The sequence below is a fragment of the Lonchura striata genome, chromosome 15, assembly GCF_050655825.1.
Source record: "Lonchura striata isolate lonStrDom1 chromosome 15, ASM5065582v1, whole genome shotgun sequence".
Taxonomy (NCBI): Eukaryota; Metazoa; Chordata; class Aves; order Passeriformes; family Estrildidae; genus Lonchura; species Lonchura striata.
Genome location: NC_140717.1, coordinates 8,493,577 through 8,517,948, shown reverse-complemented (window position 1 = coordinate 8,517,948; position 24,372 = coordinate 8,493,577). Strand labels below are relative to the sequence as shown.

Sequence of the window (24,372 nt, the reverse complement as noted above, 5' to 3'; positions counted from 1 at the left end):
TATGGAACCTCACTTGGCTCAGAAAAGTACTAATATATTTATCTCATTGTTTACATAAACTTTTACAGTTTCAGACCTCAACAGATCTAGGGGCCAGTCAAAATTAATCTTTGCTTTTTCCATTGGTTTGTCTCTGAAGGCTACGCAGTGTTCCCCAGCTTGGGAGGGGGAATCTGTGTCCCAGCCTGCATTCCAGCACTGCTCCGGGAGGGTGGGGAGAGGGTGGGCAATTAGAAATATGGCATGTAGAAATTTTTTTTTCTTCAATCCATGAGAGATGTTGCTGGGAGTGAGACCCAGGCACTATTGTAGAGGCATTCCAGCCTCCCTCTTTCTCAGAGGAGTCTGAGGGAACCAAGAGGGCAAAGGGAGATGCAAGAAGCTCAAGAGATAAGAAAGGATGTTAGATGTTGGGAGCTGCTGTACCCAGCACATCTCCTTAACTTTAGCCATGGGGAGCTGGGCTGTTTTCCAGTCCTTTACTGCAAAACTTCCAAAACCAAATTCCTGGCAAAAGAATCCCCAAAGGCCCAGTTCTGTGCACTTGGGGCTGTTAGCAGGAGCCACAAAGATCACAGAAGACACCAAAGAGCTATTGAGACGCAGCTTCTGTGAGGCTTTGCGGCCGCTGCGGCGGCAGAGCGCCGCCCGTGCCGGCCCGGCCCTGGGGGCACCGAGCGGCCTCGTCCCGTGGAGCTGCGCCGGGCCGGCCTGCGCTGGGCTGGGGCCCGGGCTGGGCTCTCCGGGTCCTCTGGGCTCCCTTAATGGAACCGCTGGACTGATTCACTCCAGACCTTACAGTCCTGCACAAAGAGCCCAACCAAAACTCCTAAGGCTGCCTAGGTGGAAACCTAAGCCGATCTGCATGGTAGAAGAGTTTAAAGATGACCAGTGAGGATGGTTTGCTAAAATACCGCTGAAGCCAAAAATAAAAAGGTTTAAGAAAGCTCCCCATCATTAGTCTTGACCCTTGGTAGCTTTTACCTTCTACACCAAAGCCACCTCAAACATTTGAGGGGGGGCTGATGGAAAATGAAATATTAATTTTGCCTGGTCTTAATATCTAACAAAGATGGTGCAAACACTATTTGACAGTGTTGTTTTTGTATCAATATGTATGTGCAGTAATGAATGTATTTATTTCTCAGATTCTGTATGCACAGTTTTGCAATGTAATTCAGAAAGTTGCAAACACAAAGATGTGTCCGCAGGGTCTTCTCTACAGGATTTCAAAAAAATGAAAAAATATATTAAAAAAAAAAGAAAAAAAAAAGAAAAAAGGAATCTCAGAGACTCAGCATAGCCATAAACCATAACCTGTGAAGACAATACAAAGACTGGACTTTTGTAGCTTTGCATAGAAGAGGAATTTATGTTTTGCTGTATTTAAATGTTTCAATTTACAGTGTCACTCTTATAAGATTCCTGTTTTGGTTTTTGTTTTTGTTTTCCTCTCTCTCTTGTGTGTGGAAAGCATTGTTTTCAAGCAGTGCAGGTTCAAAGTCTGGGTTAGCAGTATTTTACCATGTTGCTTCAGTTCTGAAAAGCAGGAATATGGGTCTTGACCAGAGGAACATCCAGTACACTTAATGAAACAAAATGAAATCAGAGGTGACTGCTGGCAAAATCCAGAGAAGGTAAAAGTCACTTGAGGAATAGCTGTGTGCTTCTGATTGCAGCTTGTGACTGAGACAAGTCTGTTGTCCTGCCTGAAGGACAGGATGTAGCTCCTTTTTAAAGTGTCCCTCATCCCTCACTGTTTACTGTGGTAGCAATAAGGATCTCAGAAGTGGGGAGTCGAGGCCTGGGATGGGCAGAGGAAGCTCCGTGCCAAAGCCCACAGCCTCTGTGCCATCTCATGGTGGGCCTTGCAGTCGATACTGACGCATCAGGTTCACCACAGCACAGGGGGGCTCGAGCCCCTGGGAAAGCTGTGCTTTACAAAGCCTCTTGTTGCAGTATTGGTGGAGTCAGCACCTACTACAGCCTTACAAATTAGCGTGAAAAAAGGATGTTTGCTGATTTCTGGATATTTGCCAAATTCTGAAACCTTTCCAATCAGCAGTACTGGAGTTAAGGGAAAAGCAAATAAAAAAACAAAGACACAAAACCTCCCTACGTTTTAATTTGGTTTAAGAGGCTCTAGGTAGCAAACATTAAGCTGTCCCCAGACAGCAGAAATGCTCTTCATTGACATGGCCCGTTTGGATAAACATTTGTTTAAGCAGGAATTTAAAATCTAAATTAACCCAGAGCTGTAATTCTGGAATTATTAAAGAGACTTTGAACATTTTTCTTAGTTTTCATTTAAGTAATTATTTGCTCAACATCAGTAAAGTCTCAATTTATTGTAAAATCTTTTCTTTTTATATGCTTATTATTGCACTCCAGAACTGGCCTTATTCTTGAAAAATAAAATTTAAGGGTTGCTTTCAATAGCTGAAAGTAGCCTTTTGCAGTGTTTTAAGTCCCATGGTACTTTATGATCCTGATTTTGGTGCAGGAGACAAGCAGGCAGAAGGAAAAGCTGTTTCTCAGCCCCTTTCCACTCCTCATATTTTGCATTTTTTCAGAGTAGGGTAAGAAATTTCACCTTTGATTACTTCCTGTTAGACTCACTAAATTTGCTGCTTTCCTTGCAAAAGGAAAAGATTTGTGAACCCTTGTAAGGCAATCCCAGCTCTGCTGTAAGGCTTCTAGCTGGTCCTCCAAGTCAGGAAGATTCCTTTGTTTCAGCCCTGGTTCATCTTTCTGCCACATCAAAACTGCTGTATATTCTGCTTTCCTTGTTTTAACTAACAACTCAAAGATCCTGAAACATAAGTTTGGAGAGAGAAATGCTTTTTTGTTCCATCGTCTCCTATTGCCACCATCTTCTTTCCTTCCTTCCCTAATTTTCCTGAGCATTTTAAAGGCCAGTGTTGAACACAGGGATCAGGGGATCCGTGTTTTTGGAACAGAGCAGCCCCTGTGGCATGTGGTGGGGCAGGTCTGAACCACCACAGCTGATGTGGCATTTGTTGGCAGTTAGGGACCCACTTCACAGTGCTGCTTTCTCTGAGGAGTGGGGCTGGTTTCAACTTCCTCTGTCACAAGTTACCAATCAAAGCACTCTGAGTACAGCTGTTCCTCTGACCTTCCACAGGACTTTTGACTGGCTGGGGATAACTTTTCTATGAGGAGAGGATCTTGTTCTGGCTGGCTGGATATTTTCCCCCCCATTTTTTTTTTTTAATATTTTTGATACAACTGAGAAAGGGATGTTTCATCACCCCTTTTGGTTTTTGTTTTTTGTTTGTTTGGGTTTTTTTTCATTTTGAGCCTTAACTATCAGTCAGTCTGGAAGCCCTGGATGTTTCCTGGGGAGGGGGAAAGGAGGGAAGGTCAAGGGAAAGGCCAACATTCCTGCTGCAATGTTCTGTTCATTTCCTTCAAGAGCTTGAATTCAGGTCAGAGCCACAATAGTTGTGGCTTCAACTCAAGTGTCATATAAAAAGATACAGAAATTATAATATGATCTCAGCATTCAGAAATTTGCAGTCTTAATGTACAGTGATGAGAAACTGTTATTTTATGATCTTTTCATTAAAAGCTTGATTGAAAAATTACATCTCTTGCTCTAGAGTTCACCTTGTTCCTATAGCTGACTCTCTCCATGTTTTCTCTTCATTTATTCTTGCCCACAGATCTCTGTTCACAGAGACCCCCCTCACATACACAGCCTAAAAAAGGCACTCAACCTTGCATTTTATGCACCTTGACACTTGGCTCATAAGCCAAAATCTGACACTTGTTAGAATATAAGAAAGGATGAATTGTGTGGGCCAGGCAGGCACACAGAAACAGTGCAGGCAATGGATAATGGACCAATCATGATTTCACTTTTTTTGTTGTGACCCTGAGCAAGATGAGGCTGATTTTGAAAACTTACTCCCGTTTTGTCCTAGCCACAGTCTGAAAGCAGCATTTGCCAGAGATAATAGACGGTAGGTGGACCTGCCAATCCATAAATCCCTCCAGACTATTTAGGCTCTAAGTGGAACTATGAAGAGCAGCAAGGAAGCTGAGGCAGGAAAGTTTCCTAAAAGAAATTATAGTTCTCCACCTATGGTGCAGGTAAAAGGGGTAAATGCTTTCATGGAAGATTAATGTAACTGATGACAGAAGCACCTACTGCAGATTACAACCCCTCCAATGTTACAATTCAGTAATCTTTCCTTGGCAAGGTTAAATGTGACCCTAGCAAAATTAATTCACATTTCCTGAACTTGGGTTCTAAATGGTATTTTTTTGGGTTCCCAGGCCAGCTTTTTCGATCTAAGAATTCTTTAATAAAATACCTGTTTAATTGAAACAAATAAAGCATCTTCATTACATTGCAAGCCTAATATTTTGTAGCACTTTTTAACACTACTCATCAGCTCAGTTGATTCACAGCTCAGTGCTGTTTCTCCCAGAGCCTGGTAGAATGCTGTAATATGCAGCAGAGTAACCCTGGTGTTGAATTCATATAGTTCATTTTTTTCTTTTAACACAATGCTGACTATATTTTAAAGTGACTGACTGAAGGAGCCTCAAGTTTAGTCAGTTTTCTGACAGGTTGCAAAGTCAGCAGCACTGGCAAGAAAATAATTTTTATTTGTCCTTGGAGATGTGTTTTACCCAGGAAGGTTAAAGAGAAGGACAAAAATGAACAGAAAAACAGATGAAGAGCTACAGAAAACCAGAGGCTGTTTTTCAACATCTCGGATGTGGTAATGAGGCTGCAGTCTTTTCCCAGCTACCAGTAATTTTTTCTGGTTTTTCCCTTTTATTTCTAATTTCTTCTGGAAGTTTTTGCTTCCTGGCTCCCGTTTCTCTGTGGCATAAGTGGTTTCTAGCATAGTTAAAAGATTGCATGTTCTATTTTACTTTCTTTGCCGTGGTCAGCTCCTTTTCATCTCATAAGATCTTGTAACAACTATACAAAACTCTTAATACAGTAACTCCCAACTGAAATACAGCTGCCTCTGCAGTGGAACATTGAAATATGTACAACTGAAGTGCAGAGTGCAGGATGTAAAGGATACCAGATATGTCTGGAATGCCTGGGAATTTGTACTTTCTTCTCTCTGCTTTCATTACCCCCGTTTATTGGTAGGATTTCTTTTCTCCCAAAGCCACACTCGCTTGCTTCCTCTCCACTACCCTTCTCCCTCTTGAAGAGCAGATATTGGGTCAAACCTTTGAATAGGTTTGGTTTTTGCTTTTTGTAGGAAATATTTCACCAAAATTGGAACTTTTCCATGGGAACAACTTTTTTTTAATGAGATTTTGTTTTAGCCGCTGTTGAGGTCCCATTTGGACTCTGCTGAGTAGATAAAGATGGAGAATGTTTGTTTGTTTCAAAAGAATCATCATGACTGGTACCACGTTAAGAAGTTCAAAAGGAAGGAAATTTTTTTAGTAAAGAATAATTTCAGGTCAGTGAAGGCCGAAAGACTAGCATCTGACTTTGAAAATTATTTCTAAAATATGCCTTTATCCTGCTTTGTATTGAAAATAAACTGAAGCACTAGAGATTTCATCTGCAAGTAATACTACATTTTCAAAAGGCCTAAGACTGCTGAAGCAGTTACTTACTATTAATTTTGTTTGTCTGGATGTCTTGCAAAGTTGTCCAGGTTTTAGCAAATTGATTTTGTGTGCACTTGTCACAGCCTGCTGTGTACCAAGTTTAGTGTGACCTGGCTTAAACCAGTAATAGTTAAAGCAGGTGCACTGCCATAGCAAAATGCATTGTTCTTTGTCTTGTTCTTTCCTTGTGCTGTGGGAGGCAGCTCCTGCAGTCCCCCATAAACTGCACCTGAAGAATCAAACTGGATCTTCCACAGGAGAGGTTGGCTGCTTTCAGCCGAGCCTTAAGTCTCTCACCCCTTCCATGGGATGTGTTTATCACATTCAGCTCCCAGCTCAGAACCATAAATACTCCAGTTTGCTATCTGGAACAAAATTGCTTCTCTCTGCACCTCCTCTGGGCACTGCTCTTGCTTAAATTCTGCAGTTTCCTCCCTGCTACAGGTCACCATATCACATCTTCCTTCCTTCCTTCCCTTCATGGCTCTGTAGCAGTGATCAGTTTTGGGTTTGCCTTTTTTGCCCTGCAGTTGTGCTGTCTTAGTGATGAACACTGTTGGAAGCTGCTGCAGAGCAAGGTTTGGATCCATATGTTTCAGCTCAGTAGCTGAGCCAGTTGTAAGAAAGCATGATCTCCCTGCAGTTACAGTGCAGCCACAGCTCTTAACACTGCAGAGTAAAGAACATCCATCATACTGTCTTCTGCTGTTCCAGGTGCTAAGAACAGAGACCAATGTAGCTGGCATGTATCAGCCCAGGAGGTGATTCATGGTGCTGCCTACTTCCTTTGCTTCTGCCTTCTCATCATTGTGCCCCTTTCTTTTTAGTGAGGAGAGATGTTATTGCAGGGCTCTCTCAGCAGAAGAGGATGATTTTTTTGATAATTTGGCTCTGAAGCAAAGGCCTAATTCTTCCCTCTCTGTTCTTGCCCATTCTCTCCTTCTTGTACACAATAATTAGATTTTTAAAAAACAGACAGAATCCCGCACCCCTTGTCTCTCGATCAGATTCAGCTGGTTCCTTTACTTTTCATTAGAGATTTGAATTTGATAAAAATTAGGAACTCTTCCAGAAGCCATGCTTGAAGCAAGCAGCATTTTAGACTAGTAAAATCAAGACACAGCCTTTTCTTGATTTCAGAGGACAGCAGTAGCACAGCAGATTCTAGCTCTAAGATCTTTTGGTCAGTCTCCCTTCACAGTCCCCAGTCAGGCCCTGGGGATTCAGACACAGGAACCTGGCCAGACAACATAACCACATCCTCTGGCTCTGGCTGCAGGGAGCACTTTATGAGCACTAGGCAGAACTGAGTTTCACACCTGGGTAGATGCTGCTGTTCTGCAGCCCTACAGAGCTCTGTGCCTTTGCAGTAACAGGCCTGGCCATTCAAACACCATCTGGGACTGGCCAGACAGATCTGACTGACTGCAGGACAGTGGTGAGAGCAGCATCACCAGATGTCAGTTTTCAGTCTCCCAAGCATCTGTAAAACGTGCAGAACTCAGCTCTGGGTTTCTAGCCTTGTCACCAGAGGCTCTTGCTACCCCTATCACCGGGCAGCAGCCTCCTGCCAAGTGCAGCTGGTCCCCTTGCCACAATAGCAGCCAAAGGACAGCCAGAGAAGATTGCACAACCAGGCCTTGATCTGTATTTTCCACTGCTCAGCCAGAAAACCCCTCCTTTTTTCCAGCACAGCTGTTTTCCATCTCTGCTCAGGAAACATGCCCTGTTTTTGATTCCTGGTCTTGCTTTATGAAGCAATCATGGGCAGGCTGTCTGGGTGGAATGGGTCACAAAGTAGTGGATAACTCTGGATTCTCAACGCCAACACAGAACAAAGGGGAGCTTTGCCAAGGCTCAGGTGAGCCTGGGGTCAGCACACAGACAGGCTACTGACGTAAACACAAATGCAAGGTTTTCTTTCTCTGGGCTGCAGTGTTTGAAATCCCCTTCCCTCCTTTTCCTGTCCTGCCTGCTTGCCACAGCCTTTTCCTGGTTAGACCCATGTTTCAGTAACAACATGTATGGGTGATGGTGTCACTGTTTTGCTACATCTTACTCACATAAACTCCTAGACCATGGTGGCTGTTGTTTGTAAGCTGCCAGCCTTGTACAGCTCAGTTAATAAGCTGCCAGTTTGTACCCTTCTAGGCATTTTGGGTGACAGTATCAGAACATGCAGCTACAGCTTGGTAATGGCAGCCCTGCTGTTAAAGACACTTTAGCCCGTGGTGCACACAGAGGGTGGTGGGGTGGCAGGCAGTGCTGGAAACCCAGGATGAAGTGCAGGCCCGGATGTGGTCCACTCAGGAACACCAGCAGCCAGAAACACCCTGGCATTGCACTTCTTGGCTCTCTCCCCAAAACACTGGAAGTTAGCCAGCTCCCTGGCCATATCGACCTGGAAATTAGCTAGCTTCCTCAAGGGTTAAGGCATTAATGTTAACACCATCTATATTAACTAAAAATAATATGTGTGCAAAAACATCTGAGTTACAGCTGTTACAGGAGTCCTACCTTGCCTTTTCTGAGTCCTTTACATGTGAAGTGTGGTCCTGTAGAGCAAAGACCTATAAAGTGTCTTTTATGCTGGAAGTGGTAGAAGGAGAAGTTACAATGGACTTACTTGGAGCTCACACAGAGATGCTTCAGAACAGGCTTTGTAATCACAAAGGGCATATCAAATGATGGAGGAGGCTGAGCATTTATTATTTTTTAATTTATTTTTTTCTGTGTAGGGTTGGGCTAACAACCAGCTGGGTACTGTGCCTCTAGGTAGAGAAAAAGAGACGGGAAGCAGAGTTCTGCCTCCATTTCTTTTATAAATTTACATTGATCAGTTCCTGGCTACTCTAACTGGTTTAAGAAGGTCCACACAAAGGACTTAGTGCCGTAAGAGGAAGGATTCAAAAATCATGGAATTGAATCATTGCTGCCATCACACAAGCCACAGCCTGCAGCAGCAGCTGATGTGGGCAGCAACTCAGGAATCTTTCGCTATAGCTACTTCTTTGCTTTTCAGTGGGAGTCTTTGTCGCAGGACTGGGGTTGCAGTGGGAACTGGAGGAGAGGAAGGAAAGCAAGCAGGCTTAAAGCTCTGTAGCAGTGCAGTGCAGACCTACCAGCTGGCTCTTCCAGTCTCCAGTGCAGTGCAGACCTACCAGCTGGCTCTTCCAGTCTCAGGATTCACACCAGATTATGCAGTAGCAGTTTAGGATGTGTACAAACACTGGCAGGAGGGAGAGATTCCAGCCCTTGGTGTAAGCTCTGCCCTAGCCTGGCTGCACAGCTTTGCTCCCAGTGGGGAGGTGTGTATCTACCAGGGCTTGTCACAAACTCCCCCTCCTGACAAGGGATATGAGGTTCCTCCTGTCCTTTGCTGTATATGTGTACACACAATACAGTCTGTGAGTATCTTGTCCCGCTTCCTCAATTTGAAAGCAAAGGTCAGAGGGATCTACATTATTTTAAAGAGCATTTGGCTTATACTTCTGAGCTTCTTACAAGATGGGCACCTTTCAAACCTCCTGACCACTGTGAATGCTTTCTGCAGAGGCAAGCTGACTTCCCTTGACTCAGCTGGAGTGCCCACCTGTGCTCATTGCACTTTTGCCCTGCACAGTACTGCTCCACCAGCTGGCATACTACAGAAGACCTCTGACTACAAAGCCCAGACTAGTTCCTGGTCCACAGTAAAACGGTAATACAAGTAAAACAACAATTTCCAGATAAAAAGGTAGCCCAATAGTAGCTCATGCAGTCTGTGGGTCACACCATCCCAGCAGCATGGCTCTTTCACACCCCTAGGAACCAGTGAAGCAACATTCTTGAGCAACAAAGGGAAGCATGACACAGTGGCACATAAAATGAACTTGTTATACTTCTTCCACTGTCATATTCTTTCTGCTGGGCTCTGATTTAACCTTATCTCCAATGCCAGGACCTTGTCTTTAACTTAATCCCCATTCATTTTTACAGTGTCATTTTCTTTTGCATGAAGCACAATTAAAAAAGCTTAGGGAAAAGAAAGATTCGCTTTGTTTTGATGCCAAATCTAAATGTTTTTCTTTTTTTCCCTTTTCAGTTTTCTAGTCTAAACAAGAGATGACATACCTTTTGAAAAGCAGCTTTCCTGAGGTGGCTTGTGCCCTGAAAACATATACAACTGGAAGTTCCAGTGCTCCAGAGCAGCTGTAGGTGTTTTTACTGCCCTTGGGTAGCTAGAAGAAGAGTTGGATCCCATGCTCTATGGCTTCAGTCTTCCCTAGAAAAGGCAATACATGAAAGCATCAGCATCTTGAACAGCCCTCCTTGACATCTCAGTGAGTTTACTGAGATATTCAGAAAGGTGATGCTTTGACAACCTGATCTCAAATCATACAGTATAGCAGTAAAGGTAAGAGATCTCTTAATATTGCAAGTACAAAGCAAAGCACAAAGTTTCTCCAAGCCTTCTGAACAAAAAGACCTATTTCTAAAATTTTGTGTAGTGACTGGTTCTCCCTGCCTCATTAAGGCTGGAGAAAGGAAGAATTAAAGTGCATTTCTTTTATATGAAGCAAAACAAGGCACTGTCAGCTGCTGGAAAGCACTAAGTTCTTCAGACAGCCTCGAGATGCTTGAAGGGATGATCTGTGAGTGCATACAAAAATATTTGCAAGCAAACTATGAAGCCTGTTACAAAACCAGAGAGGTTTAAATTGTGTTGCCCTTCAAAGAAGGCCTCTTCTGAGCAAAATTAAGTAGCATCCCATCTAAACCATGACTGCCTGTGTCACTTTAAGCTGATGGAATCAAACATGGGAGTGTAACCATGCAGTGGGAGGGAGTCTTTGATCGTTCATTTAGCCTGTTGTTCTTTGGTGGTACCTGTTACAGCCAAAGCACTCCATCAGGCAGCCATGGGGATGGCTGTTTTAGAAGTGTGCATAGCAATAGGAAGAGTTAGCAAAGCTATGTCAGGTAGCTCTAGTCCTTATCCAATTGAGTTCTGAAAATGTGCAAAGTTCAACTCTAGTTGAACTACCTGTTCCAGTGTTTAACCCACTCCACTGTAAAGTCCTTTTCCGTAGGTTGAGGAGTTTGTCTAGAATGCCACCATTACACTTTTCTCCCTAACATGATGTGTGGAGGCTCCAGACCATCAGGAAAATCTCCCAGTCACAGCACTACAAAGGGAGTCTGCAATGCAATTATGCATGGGCATACAGGCTGCAGGGGCCCAGGGGTCTGGAGTCAACAAAAGGCAGGGGAACTGGCTGGGCCTTGTCTTTGTCTCTCAAGGCCTGTGCCCAGTGTGCTGCCAACCATGTTTGCAGCACATGTTTTTATCAGCTTCTTTCCCCTCCTTTCAGACATTAGATAATGGTCTGGAAAAGCCTTCCCTCTAGAGATATCCTGGTCTCTGCTGCTATGCAGCTAGCCACCTCTTCCTCTCAGATTGTCAGCCTAGGACTGTGAACAAGCCCCATATAAAAGCTGCAAAGAGCAATCATCCTCTTGTTCAGGTCTCCAGCTTGTTATGGAGTGGCTTTGTGCAATGCTGAAGGCAAAAATGGCATGGATGCTGAGCAACAGGCGTGGTATGGCACAGAGTGAGAGAGGGCCTGAGAACAGTCATAATGCTGAAGGCAAGGGTTGCCCCTCTTTGCCTCTTGGGCAAACTGAGTCTTAATGACTTGATGTGCTTTTAGAGTTTCAAGTACAGGGAAATCCATATTTAGAAAGTGGCAATAGGAAGAATTCAACTAATTACATCATATCTGCTTTCACTCTACCTTAAAGAGTACATGGGGCCTTGCTTTCCTCTGACAAAAGGGTTAGGGACTGGACTTGTATTAAGTTTATTCTCCTGGCTTTGAAAGGCTTAGTTATAGTAGGGCTGAGAGCCAAATGCAACTCTGTCTTGAGCTGTTCCTTCTCCTCCCCCACTCAAGAATGATCTTTAAGCTCTGGACCCTCATCTCCACCCAAAATGACTGCCCTGATTTATTTAATGCTTTTTTGTTGTTTCCTTTTAAATCACTCCTAAGCTAAGCTTTTGTTTGCCAAGTTTTCAGCCTGGAGCAAATTTTTGCAGTCGAATTATAACCTCCTCTGCTTCCATTTGAAAAATAGGTGTTTTTCTGGATAGGCTGCTGTCCCACCCATTACTCACCTTGCTGCTGGGAGGCAGGGGTGATGGCAATCTTTTTAAATACCAGCATCTGAAAATTCAGTGTCACAGGCATGGGCACACATCTGGTTAAAGCATTTCCTTTGTATCTTGGCTCCAAATCCTTGGCTGAGACATCTCATGGCAGTAGATGTGTCCAGGGAGCTGAGAGGGAGGGAACAAAGGACACAGAGTGGTTAGGTTTCTCAGAAAGGGAATGGCTGTGGGCTGAGTATAAAGAAATGCCAGGAGCAGAGAGTCTGCTCTCTCAGCACGTTACAGGGTTTGGCTCTCCAGGGCAGTGTGAGGTTCACCCACACTTGAGAAGGCGCCTCTAAAGCACAGGCTGCAGAAAGCAGAAGACTGCTGAAGCCAGTGCCTTCCTCTGAAGGAGCAAATGAGAGATGGGCTGAAAAGGTGCTATGACCTGGAGGCTGAGGGAGACTTGCAAACTTTTTATCCTCAGGGATTTTGGTTTCACAATTTAGAACTCAGCGAAAGCCTAAAAATCCCTGTTCAGCTGCTAGTGAATTCCCAAAGCTGATTTTGAAGCCAGAAAGGTTCTGGAGAAGATGTTTTAAAGCAATAAACTTCATCTCCCCAGCTGCCTGCTTTACCAGTGGGATCTATTCCCTCTTGCTTACTCAGAGCATGACTAAAAATGTTATCTGTGGTCTGGGACAGGGTGTGGAAGGGTGCAAGTAGGAAGGGAATAAGACATATTTGATGGAGAATTCTCTATGGATGTGTCAGATCAAGATTTAAAGGCTTTTGGTGGATTACAAAGGTTTCTTGTACAGGAATTGATGCCCAAATTATTCTGCATTATGACCTTTTAATATTTTTATCAGCTTATTTCCCCTCCTTCCACAAGATCAGTTAACAAGCAGTGGTTGCCTCTCTCACTCCAGGGAGATTGCCTGCCTTTCCACCACACGCCCTCTCCTAAGGAATTGCTTCAGGTTAGGAGCCACTTTTTACACATGTTGATGTTGGCAGTAAATTATATGATTGCAGGGCACAGGTCTTTTAGACAGGCTATTGACAAGGAAGAAGAACAACCACGAATAGAATAACAACAAAAAGGCCAATTCTGGTACTGAGCTTCCCTGCAAAGAGCAGGGCTGGACCCAGGACTAGCACTGAACTTTGTGACATCATCAGATGTGAAAAGCTACAAAAGATGGTGCATCATACCTTGTGAGACAGTCAAAGGGTCAGAAAACCACAAGGTAAATGAATTTCTCTTGCTTTTTAAGACTTAGAAACTAGAGCGGGGGCATTAAGAGTAACTTCTTCCTGCAGGCAAGCTCTCTGCTGCATATGAACTCCCACTGCTTAGGGAGTCACAGAAGCTGTCACAGAGGACAGAAAGACTTTCTGGTCTATCCATCTGCTTGCCCCAAGGCAGGTCAGCTCTGTTTGCCATTCTTGACTGAAATTTTTATACTGTTTTAAATATTTCCTTCATAGACCCCCACAGCCATCTTTTCACTTTATTCCTTATTATTTTTTACTGCTATAAAGGTTTTCTTTTCCAAAAGAAAACCTTTGCTGTAGCTAAAAAATCTCAAAATTTTATCCCATATGTTCTGGACATGGAGCACAAATTATACCCATTCTCCTTGTATTATCTGTATTGTCTCTCCAGCCCTTTATTACTCCATGATGTTATCACATTTCTCCTTCATTCTTCTTGTTTAAGAGTGCCAGGCTCTCTCAGTTCTCCCCTTCTAAACCTCCTAGATGGTCTTCTCATATCTTCAGGCAAATGCCAAGCTTGTTATGCGAGAGAGAATGGCACAGCCCCATATTTTAAGGCAGGGGCTGAAGTGTAGCTACATGCAAAATTATCTGAAATAACTGGGGTAGCTTAAAAATTTCTTCTCTCCAGAGACTTTGCTGCAGTACTACAGCTCACCCTTCTCCCCAGATGAGAGTATCAATTAGTCTGCAGGCTGTTTCACATGGCCTGGAAAAAAAACCCAAAATATGGAAAGCTGCTTTCAACTATGGTATTTCCAGGGACCCGTGAGAACTTCCAAAGCTAGATTCACCTCCCAAGCCAGCTTATCCCAACTACCCTCTGACATGTATTTTGCAAGTGTGCTTACAGGATCACAGAATTGCTGAGACTGGAGGCAGCTCTGAAGATCATCTAGTCCATCCCCCTTGCTCACAACAGGCTCAACTACAGCGTGTTGAGAACAGTCCAGTTGGACTTTGGATTACCTCTCAGGATGGAGACTCCACAGCCTCTCTGGCAAACAGTTCCTATGTTCAAACACCCTTACAGTAGAAATCACTAAGAGTCTGTCTCTGTCCTCTTTATTCCTCCCAACAACTATTTATACAAATCAGCTAATCATATCCAACTCCAAAAACCTTTTTGTCTTTTATCTCCTCCCCATGTCTTTTTCCCATTAATGCCTGCTCTGATCAGCAAAGCAGATTCCAGTTTTAGAGAGCTGCCAGGGAAACACACAGCAAACCACTCAGGTGTGTCCAAGTATTTGCTCCTGTTCTGATCATATCTACATGACCAAACCTTGTTGCACTTCCCAGTAACAAAGAAGCAAGGATGCAGGCAGCAGAGCTATCAAAGGCAGCATCAGAAAAGAGGGATGAAGAACTGCTCTACTCATTTTCTGTATCACAATTTTGACATTCCTTTAAAAAGACACCCCCTCCCCCCACCATTTCCAGAAGTCTGCAGGATGATAGATACTTAAAAGCCCATGTGTAAGGAATCTTGTGATGCCTGTCTGAATCTAAAGGCAGTTTGAGAAGTATGACTGGCTGACATCTCAACAGAAGGTAACTAAGAACCACAGTTCTGGACAGGGTGGGAAAGGGTAAGAGGGCAGCAGCCCAGTATCTTTCCCAAAATACTGTATTTCTTACCCAGCCTCCAAACTGCTATGCCAGCTTTTCCAGGGAAGGACTACAGTAGAGACAAGATGGGAAAAAACTCCTGCTCCTCCCTCCACTCTCAGTTCTCTGCCAAGAGCCCAAAAATTGCACCAATTTGACCTTGCCAGACTTTTCAAGGGAACAATTATGTGGGTCTCTGCCATTATGCCTTTACATTTAAAGTCTGCAGCCCTTCAAAGATGTAGGCTCTTGCCTGGCTTACACTGCTCACATCAACATGATATGAATGAGCTACAGGCAAAGCAGGGCTGGGACATGCATCCTTTGCAAGGGTTGTTGGGGAGCAGAAGATAATCACAAACCTCTCTCTCCCCACAAGGTGAAAAGCTTTTCAAACCATGGACACTCTGGACTTCCCCCTTGTCTAAAACCTCTTTTTCCCTGGAATATTTATCTTTCCTACATTTCCCTTCAGTAATAATCTAATCAAGTAGAATTCTTCTGGTATTAATCAGATGAGCAGGGGAGCACTTTGTGGTTAATATTATCAATTGAGGATGTGAGGAAGGCTTTGACAGGATTACCCTTGGAATTTGCCATTTATTAACTAGGCCATTAGCTAAAATGGCATGGCTGGGGTGGGGCTGGTTTTGCTTTGCACAAGGGAGATGTCCTGGTTGAGGGTGGGGAAGCTGAGGGTGGTGGAGTTCTGTCTCCATCTGATTTAGAGATCTCAAACAGCTGTTCTGGCAGCCCTGAGATATCTTTCTCCATCTGTGCACCTTTCTTTGATTTCATAATCTCTTCCCATTATTGGGAAACCATCACAAATCAAGCTGGAGACTGAGCTAGGAGAGCTTGCACCACCACGCGTAGGCTTGTGGTCCTGACCTGGGAGGACAGGAATGAAACCCTGCTGTTACAGGCTGTTCTGCTATGGAAGGCCAGAGAGCTAGGTTTATAAACAGAGGCATATTAGACTTGCAGAAACAGCTGGCATACAAGGCACATGCAAAAGTTCAGGCAAGTGAGGAAAACAAACCAAAGAATTTGTTAAAAAATGTATTTTCTCTCCTTGAAATTTAGCGCTGCTCTTTGCACAAACCAGACAGATGGATACCCATGGTCAGGTAATGGAAGAATACAGGCAAACACTAAACAGGAATCATTTTTTTTTTAAATATAGCTGCAACATTCTTTCCCTCCAAGCAGGCTTCTGTCCCAGATTCCAGAGGTTCTAGGCATCATTTGCTGTATGCTCCAGGCAACTTTACGCAGGCTTTTGCTAGAGGGAGCTTTCACAAACTTCAGCCTCAAAGATCACTGCACCAGAATAGACACAGAGGCACTCAGTACTAGAAGTCACTGGGCCAGGATGCAAAGGGTCAAAGAGTGAACAAAACTCCTCTAATGTATCATGGGGTATATCTTTCTTTATTCCTCCTTCAGGCGGGAGCAGGGAAATAAAAGAAGACCTCTATTCGAGGCCCTTTTTCTTGGTAGTACATATCAGGAAAGACAGCAGGGACTCCCTCTGACTGCTATCCCATGTGATGGCAGAAAGGTGGTCTCTAATCATCAGGAACAATTGGAACACAAAACTCCAGATCAGGGATTCTGGGAAGAGGACAACAGGAGCTTCTCTTGACAGACACGAGTCAGCTCCTGAGAAGTGTGAGTGTACCCCAGGCAAGGGGCAGGTTTGAAAGCTGCCTGTAAATAGCATTTCCTGCTACCCCTTCTAGAGACAAAACCTGTGGCTGGATGGAAGCAGCACAGTGGTGTGGCCCAGCAGCGCAATTTTTAGATCCTTATAAACCCGAGAATCACAAAGGCATCAATTTAGAGCTTGCAGCAGCTCTGGGAGTTTGTGCACTGTAGTATCTGTCACTGCATCCACACACCCCACAGCATTTGTTTGTCATGACTCAGTGGAGTAACTGGACTAAGCAAGGAGCAGAACTGGACCCCCACAGCGCATTTACATGTTGTTCTTTTGGACGGAGCTTTGAATACAGAAAGATAAAAGCCAGCATTAGTTTCTAAATTCTGTCCTTCCTGGCCAGCTAAAGAAAGAATTAGCACTAGAATCTAAACTGTTGCAGGAACAAAAGCACATCCAATCCATGCAGTCACCTTTGCTTTGATGCACACAGAAAATATATTTATGTAATTTCATCCACTCTCCCTTGAAATGTGGCAGTTATGCATAGAAAGGCCTGAAGAAGGAGGGTCTTGAAATCTCTGTATGATTTGTAATTTATAAATTTCCTAGATCACAAACCAAGATTTTGAGTTAGCCCTTTACCATTCATTCAGCACAAATAGAATTAACTGAAAATTTAACAGCTTCTCCATAACTTCTCACATTGCCTGTGGAAAAACCTATCAACTTATGTCTCAAAGTGCAGGTGTAAAATTCCTGCTTCTCAATTTGTTCCAGCAACTGCTCTGATGAGGGAACATCTCAGAAAAAGTATTTCTTCACCAGATACTTTGCAAAAGTATGGCTCTGAACCCAAATTCTCTATACCAAAGTAATCTTCTTCACCTTACACAGATCATTTAGTCTTCATTTAGAAAGAAGGTTATGGGTTCTCCTTGAGGCAGTTTGCTCCAAAAATGTCCACCCAAAAGATAAATGAAAAGCCAAAAAAAGTCAATAAAAAATAGAGACTGAACCTAGCAAAACTGCTGTTGATATTCAGGAGGAGAAACCACATGCCTCTTGCCTGAACAATTTCCAAACCATAAATGATGTTTAATGTGGAAAAAGTCATAAATGTACAAAAGTTACTTCTAAAACCAAAAACACAGAATTTCTTACTTATGGCTTTGATGAATGAAGTGTTTTGTATTCTGGCGTCATGCTTGGCACTCTAAAGAGCTTTTCTGCTAGCTGGAAATTAATGGCACTGCATGTTGGCATGTCCACTGGCTTTGCAGCAGACTGGAGAGTGCCCTTCAGGATCCTAACACAGGCTGTCTCTGTTGGCTGCTCGGCAAGGTAGAACATGTTCTCCTTGCATCAGTCGTATAGCACAAAAAAGGGTTAAATAATACTAAAAATACTTTAAATGGTGCTGTGCATTATGTTCTTTTGTGCTGTTGGCTCCTACCTGTCTTTCAGCTACTACTGTCCAATTCAGGAAGAAACAATGTGTGAATAAATCACGCACAAACCAGAAGCGACTCACACAAAGCAAAGCAGATTAAGGTATTTCAAAGGACACAAGAATTAAGGAAACAGTGCTTTAGTCTCTTGTCTGGTACTGTTGATTTGCAGACATTTCCAAGTGTGTTCCAAAACTATATTTAAAATAAAGCTTTTAAAGTAAACAGTTTTCACCGGGTGCCAAGATTGCTTTAATGCCAGAACAGAAAGCTCTGTCTGACACACGCATAATTTTCCAAGCCGGAAATATAACAAAGCATTTAATACAACAGACATCATTTGATAGTCTCAACTTATACTCCCACTTGGCAGTGGCAGTAACCAGTCTTCCATCAACTGCATCCAAAAATGATGCTTGCCTAACTTGTTATCATGCAAAACATTAATGGGAGTATCTTCCGCTTTTGAAGTCCCTTGGAAATGGAAACATAGGCTGAAAACTGCCTGGTACACAACCATGCAGAACATCTGAGAACCCTTTTCAGGTGGAAGCAGACAGAAAAACACAGGGAAGCAGAGCTTTGCAGCCTTTTCTGTACTGTGAGTCACACCATGTACACACAGGGGATCCCTGTAGGGGCCATGGGGAACACAAGGAAGCAGAGCCAGTAACTATTTTATGGAACAACCATGCTGGAAGAAGTCAGCAAGCCTGTAGCTGCCCAGTCAGCTCTCCAAAGGCAGCTGCTGGCTGGTCAGCACACACTGTTCTGAGAGCTATATGCTTTCTTTTTTTCCCTACCACTGGTTACTTTTTGTGTTGTGCAATCCCAAACTTTAGTACAAGGATCTTATTATCTTCCCGGATCAGTGAGTGGCATGGGTTCTTCACTTCTTCACTTAGTATGAAAGAGAGCTATTTTAACTCCTTCACTTCAAAAATGCACATATTTTTGGTTATAAACACATGTATGACACCAGATCCGCACGATAAACAACATTTGATTCATAGTTTTCCTCGGGTTAAGTGGTTTTAGTCGGAAGAAAATCATAGCTGAAAATATGTGACTGTATTAAAAACACACCAAAAATCATACAAATCACAGTATGATTAGTTTAATGACACTTGGTGATGATCTGTAGCCTTGCCCCTACACAGAGAAAAGGCACATTACCTACCAATGGATCTTTCTGAGCAGGTCCTGGTAGTTGTTTTCATAATTTCTAACAACCAGTGACTCAGTTTTCCTTTTCTCCTCCTGCACCTCACTGAGTGAATTAAACAGGCTGTCAGTGGCTCAAGGCCAAGTCCAGCCTTCTCTCTCTGACAGCACACTTCAATTTTGCTGTTCTAGCACTTCTTGTGGGACAGGTGCCCAGTAAGGGCTTTAGAAACCAGTGTTTACTATTCACGAGAGGAAGAAATTCAGGAAAAATACTATCGCAACATCCTTGACAGGAGTTTTTTATAACCCTCTTGTTAAAGTCATGTGCTTTTGGTATGGCAGCCTTCTCTTTTGGGGTCCAACCCATTCTAGGGTTGCAATTTTCTGTGTGCCTGGAGTGAACATTCCCTCAGGTCTGGTAGCATCCAGATGCATGGCAATGTTCTCCCTGGGAAGCAGTGACTAATGTGCTCCTTAAAAACAAATCGTTAGTTCCAAAGTATGTCAGAGGAAATATATTCCTGAACTTACCCACTGTAGCATACCTGGTCTTTCCTTAAGGCTGCAACTGAAAAGACCCAAATCCTTTGTGTCTCAGCAGACTCTTAATTCCTGAACAGGGAACAAAATTGAGTGTCCCCCCTAACAGCTCATTAAGTTCTCTCTTTTTTGCTGTCAGGTATTTTGCTATTTCACTTCTAACAAGTTTTCTTTTCAACAGAAGCAACTCCTACATCACCTTAGAGCTGGTGCAGCTGGGTCAGAGTCTGTACACACAGTGACACATCATGCACCAGATACAGAGGGAATTAGACTGAGTTCCACAGGACTGAGGAGGCATTCTTCAGCATTTTCAGTTTTGTTTTACTTTCTTGATCACTACTGAATGCTGCTCCTGCTTCTTATCCATTTGCAATGTGCCTGCATCTTTAGTGCTTCTGTACAGCCCTCAGCAATCCAGATGTTGCTACCATGCTCCAACCTGATGCTTGCTGGAAATTGTCTTTTGTGGTTTTCCTTTGCTTTCCCAAAAGACTGAGGCACTTTTTCCTCTTTGCTTTTTCTCAGCTATCATATATGTTTTCCCTCACATCTTTTAAAAAATTGCCATGAAAACAGTCCAGTGTGCAACACAGCAGCAATCTTTGAGTAGTCATTCCTGGAGCTGCTACAGAAACAGAAGAATTGCTGAAATAGAGTTTTCTGACAACTTATGGCTCCTCACCTGCAGCCTGGGGCACACCACCTGAAGCTGCTATCATAATGCCTTGTCTCCTATCTCATTAGGGCAGAAGGCAAATTGCAGTTCTTTATTCCTCGGCACAGATCACAGAAGTATCCTGAATAAATTCCCCTTTTTTAAAATATGATAATTTTATTTGGAGACTGATTCCAAACTTGTTTCAAGAAATGCTTTGGAATGAAGAATACAGTAGTATACATTATTCAAATGGATAAAGATCCTCACCACTGTAATGCTGCACTCCCTTTCTTTAAAAGCTGCTGTTAACCACTGAATGTTAACACTCTTTTTTTTGCCCTAGTTGGACAACTCCATGATTAAAACTACACTCATTAAACATGTACCAAGAGACCACAAAAAGACCTCCCTTATTTTCAGTTAATTAAACATATTGTTAAACAGAGTGCTAAGATTGAGTCTGAGATATCAAATGCAGAAGTCCCCAGCTTCAAATAGATCAACGGACAAAAGCTATGAGTACAGCTTTGAGTCAGTGGAAACATGGCATTATTTCTACCAGCACTGTTGAGAGCACAGACAGGTTATAATACCATAGACATTCCTGAACCCCAAATTTCTTGAAAAAAGGAAATGATCCATGGACTAGGCCCAAAGCTTTCCAGTGAAGAGACACAAGTTTGTCCCGCTGCCACACAGACTTTGTTTGGTGACTAAGTATGCCTGAGTATCTTGTTAACATGCCCTACAATCTTGAAAGCTGACCCTTTGCAATAAGAAGTGTGACAAAGAAACAAGCTCTTGAATAGGGAAAAAAGGCTCTATGCCCCAAGCACTGTAACCCGAATAAGGGGCTTTCTGAAGGAACAAAGCTGCTTGTACACAGGTGCCTGCTCCTTGAGTCAACGGGTAAAGTGCAAGCCAGCAACACTGTTGGGAATTGGGCAGCACAGGAGTTTGAAGCAGAGGCTGGTCTGCTTTGTCTCTCGATGTCACAACAGTTCCTGAAAATTTCAGAGTTCCAGGAGAGTTGCCTGACTTCCTCTGAGCCGCTGCCTCCAAGCTGCATTCGCAACACTGGCGGCCTGTGTATTTCAGGAATGCAAAAAACTGGCACAGTGAGGTGTATGATTCAGCCAAGATGATGTGTTGGGACATGACTGAAGTTAATTAAAAGGAGCTTAAGACAGACAGACAAAAAAAAAGAGTTTGCAAGACTTCTTAAAGAGCCAATTAATTATTATTTGTGGCTGCACACGCCAGCTGGGCCACAACATGGAATCTCCCCAGCCCTTACCACTCACCTCAGAGTCTTTATACAATGCCAAAGAAAACCCATATGCAGGTCAGCCTTTGGGAGCTCTGGACTAAACTCCCTCCACTAGAGCTGAGCAGAACTTTACATTTAGCAGAACAGTCTTGTTTACACCCACAGATACATGCTTGGTCTAAAGAGTGGACACAGAGCAAGAAATAAATGATATCTTGGTTGACACATAAAAAAGTATGGGCTCTGCAGAGCGGGATGACCCAGTGACAACTGTCTTTGTAAGCATGAACTGGAAAAGAAAGGACTGGCTCCACCTGGAGTCAGGGTGGGGGAAGAGAGAATAAATGTGAATAATTTTGGCCCCTCTATTGCATGATAGTGATCATTTTCACTGCTGCACAGGGCACCCATACTTAAAGAAGCCTAATTTCCCTGAACACACTTCCAGACTAGTTTCCTATAAGAAATTCATTGCCTCATTAGCAATTCCCTAAGACTCTAAATTCTTTTAAATTCCCAAAGACTAAATTCCAAGTCCCAGGTCTACGGACCTGAACCCTTCATTACTTCCCTGAGGACAGCTAAGCAATGTTCACATGTGTGAGCAATTCCCTTGCTTTCAACTCTCTGTATGTTCAGCCAGCACTGTCCCAGAGGCACAGCTGAGCAAAGACAGGAGCGGGCCTTGCCCAGCCTTGGGAACTCAGAGCCACATCACTGCACAAAGACAGAGCAGTCAGAGCTCTGGACTGAGCACGTCTCCAGACAAATGCTTACCACACTGCACTTTCCCCACTCTAGAGGACAGACCGTGCTTAGGTCTGTCAGTAGCTGACATGTGTGTTTAACAGGAGGCTACAAATTTCAAGTGGCTCAAGGTGGTTGCAGTTTCCAAGGCTGCCGTGTGTGTGACTGGCACGGTGGGGCTGCTCCTGCGGCAGGGCCAGGAGCCTCCCAGCGCTGCAGGCCCCACACCTGCTCGCACAGCCCTACCTGCACGTAGACCTTGGCAGCCCCTGTGGCATTTGCTGGGGTGGGGGTGGGAAGACCACGGTGTCATTTACACACAGGTTGAGCAAACCAGGTGCAATCAGTTTGGGTTTGGCTGAAGAATCCTCCACCCTTCTCCAGCTATTAACCCCTGCAGTGCCAAACCTTTATGCATGCCGAGGGCAATGATAGCATTAGTCTGCAGAGGAGGCATCTGTAGATCAGTCATCATTCTCATATTGCCAAAGGCAACACAGGGATGGGTCATATTAAGAGAAAGATAGCCAGCCCTCCAGCTACTGTACTCTTAAAGTTATTTTAATCAAAGCAATAAATATACATAGTCAATATAAACCCAGTTGTCATCTGCAAATTGTTTCATTGTCCTGTCAACTGGCCTTGGACAAGCTAAAATGATGCATGACAACCCTTTAAAGAGCACAGCATAGGGATCAGTATGTTGCAGATGCAATGGGCAAGAAGGTGGCAAACAGACAGCTGGACAAGCCAAGCCTTTAGGACGGGGAAGCGATGCAGCATTGCCAGTGCACTGTCCTGGGCCAGAGCTGCAAGTTCAGTCCAGGTCTGTCCCATGGCAGAGAGACAGACTTGGGATCCATGGTCTGAAAATTGCTCTCTGGAACACCCACCTTCACACCCACTGAGTTCTCTGGTTTGTGAGGTATACATCTTGCAGCTCTCCAGTACAGGAAGATTTGAGTATGCAGTTTGTAGGGGGTGGACAATTAGCAGACCCTGACATTAGGGGTTCATAAAGTCAACCAAGGGCTGCTTAATCCCAGTCTGTTATGTTCCTCAAAATTAATACTGTAATAACAAAGTCTTAATTTCCCTATGGGAAATTGCTGAGTGCAGATTCAGTCTGTAGGGGACATGTTTACAGAAAGGTCTGGAAGAGCAGATTTTATTTGAGTTTCTGTTTCCAGTTGTTCTTCTAAACCTTTCACAAAGGATTGAAGAAACAGGGGAGGGACTTGGGGGGGGGGGGGGGGAAGTCCCGATTTAAAGTAGCTTAACACCTTGCTGGATCCTTGCCGAATGCAGTTTCAAATTAACAACTCCAAACTAGCAGGAAAAATGCTTCTCTCGACCCCTGGGGTGGTCAGTGCAACACCCAAGCACTGGCACAAGGCAGAGCTCAGATTTGACACAAAAGGACCGGGTTGCTCACCTCTCTCCGGGGCTGAAGCCCGGGGAAAGGGGCACTGCTTCTAGAAAGGGACAAAGACAGCCAACCCCACAACAAAGAACACTTTTCAGCAGCACATAAAAGGAGGATCTGGCTCTGCCCCTCCGGCCAGACCCCACCCCTCGCAGCGTGGAGGCCTTGCCCCAGCCAAATCTAATCAAGTCTGACACACAAGACAACACGGACGGACACTTGCCTTAGGCAGCCCCCTCCTCTGCTCCTCACCCGCAGATCTCCCCCCGACGCACAGGGCGCTTCCTTGCTTGAAGAGCTCAGGCCAGCCCACGGCCCCATCCCTGCCGGCCATCACCCCCTCCATCGGCCAGGCACCACCCCGCAGCCCCAGCGGCCCCCAGAGGCTGAGGTGAGCCCCCTGGCACCACCAGCCTGGACCTTCGCTGCACTGATGGAGTGGCTCTGCTCACGTGTGGGGAAAGGCAGCCCCGACCCTGCTGCAGGGGGGCACGGGCATTTGCTGCTTTCAGCCACAACGGAGGTTCCCTTTTCCTTAGAGCCTCCATAACTGCCCCCATGTACCTGGAGGAGGCTTTGCTCCCCAGCTCTTATAGTTTAAAGTGCAGCTGAGTGTTGATTAAAATACACAATAACTGGGCCAGATCACCAACAATACAAGTGTTCCTTCAGATAGGAGAAAAAACTCACAAAGCTTTATAACAATGCATTTAAGCATTGCTGGGACAATCAAGTAGCTGCTGAAGGTAGAAAGTAGCTCAAAGCAGCTAGACCTGTCTCATAATAGCAGGGAAGGCTGAACA

The 24,372-nt window shown here is 44.1% G+C and overlaps 1 long non-coding RNA gene across 1 annotated transcript; it reads right to left on the bottom strand.

The window, feature by feature from the left end:
* Positions 1 to 8,346: 8,346 nt before the first annotated feature.
* LOC146766003 (uncharacterized) lies at positions 8,347 to 23,916 on the bottom strand. The gene is made up of 3 exons (XR_014958660.1): positions 23,793 to 23,916; positions 11,774 to 11,935; positions 8,347 to 9,880 (listed from the first exon to the last, which is right to left on the bottom strand). It is a non-coding gene; the product is annotated as an uncharacterized LOC146766003 (long non-coding RNA).
* Positions 23,917 to 24,372: the final 456 nt, after the last annotated feature.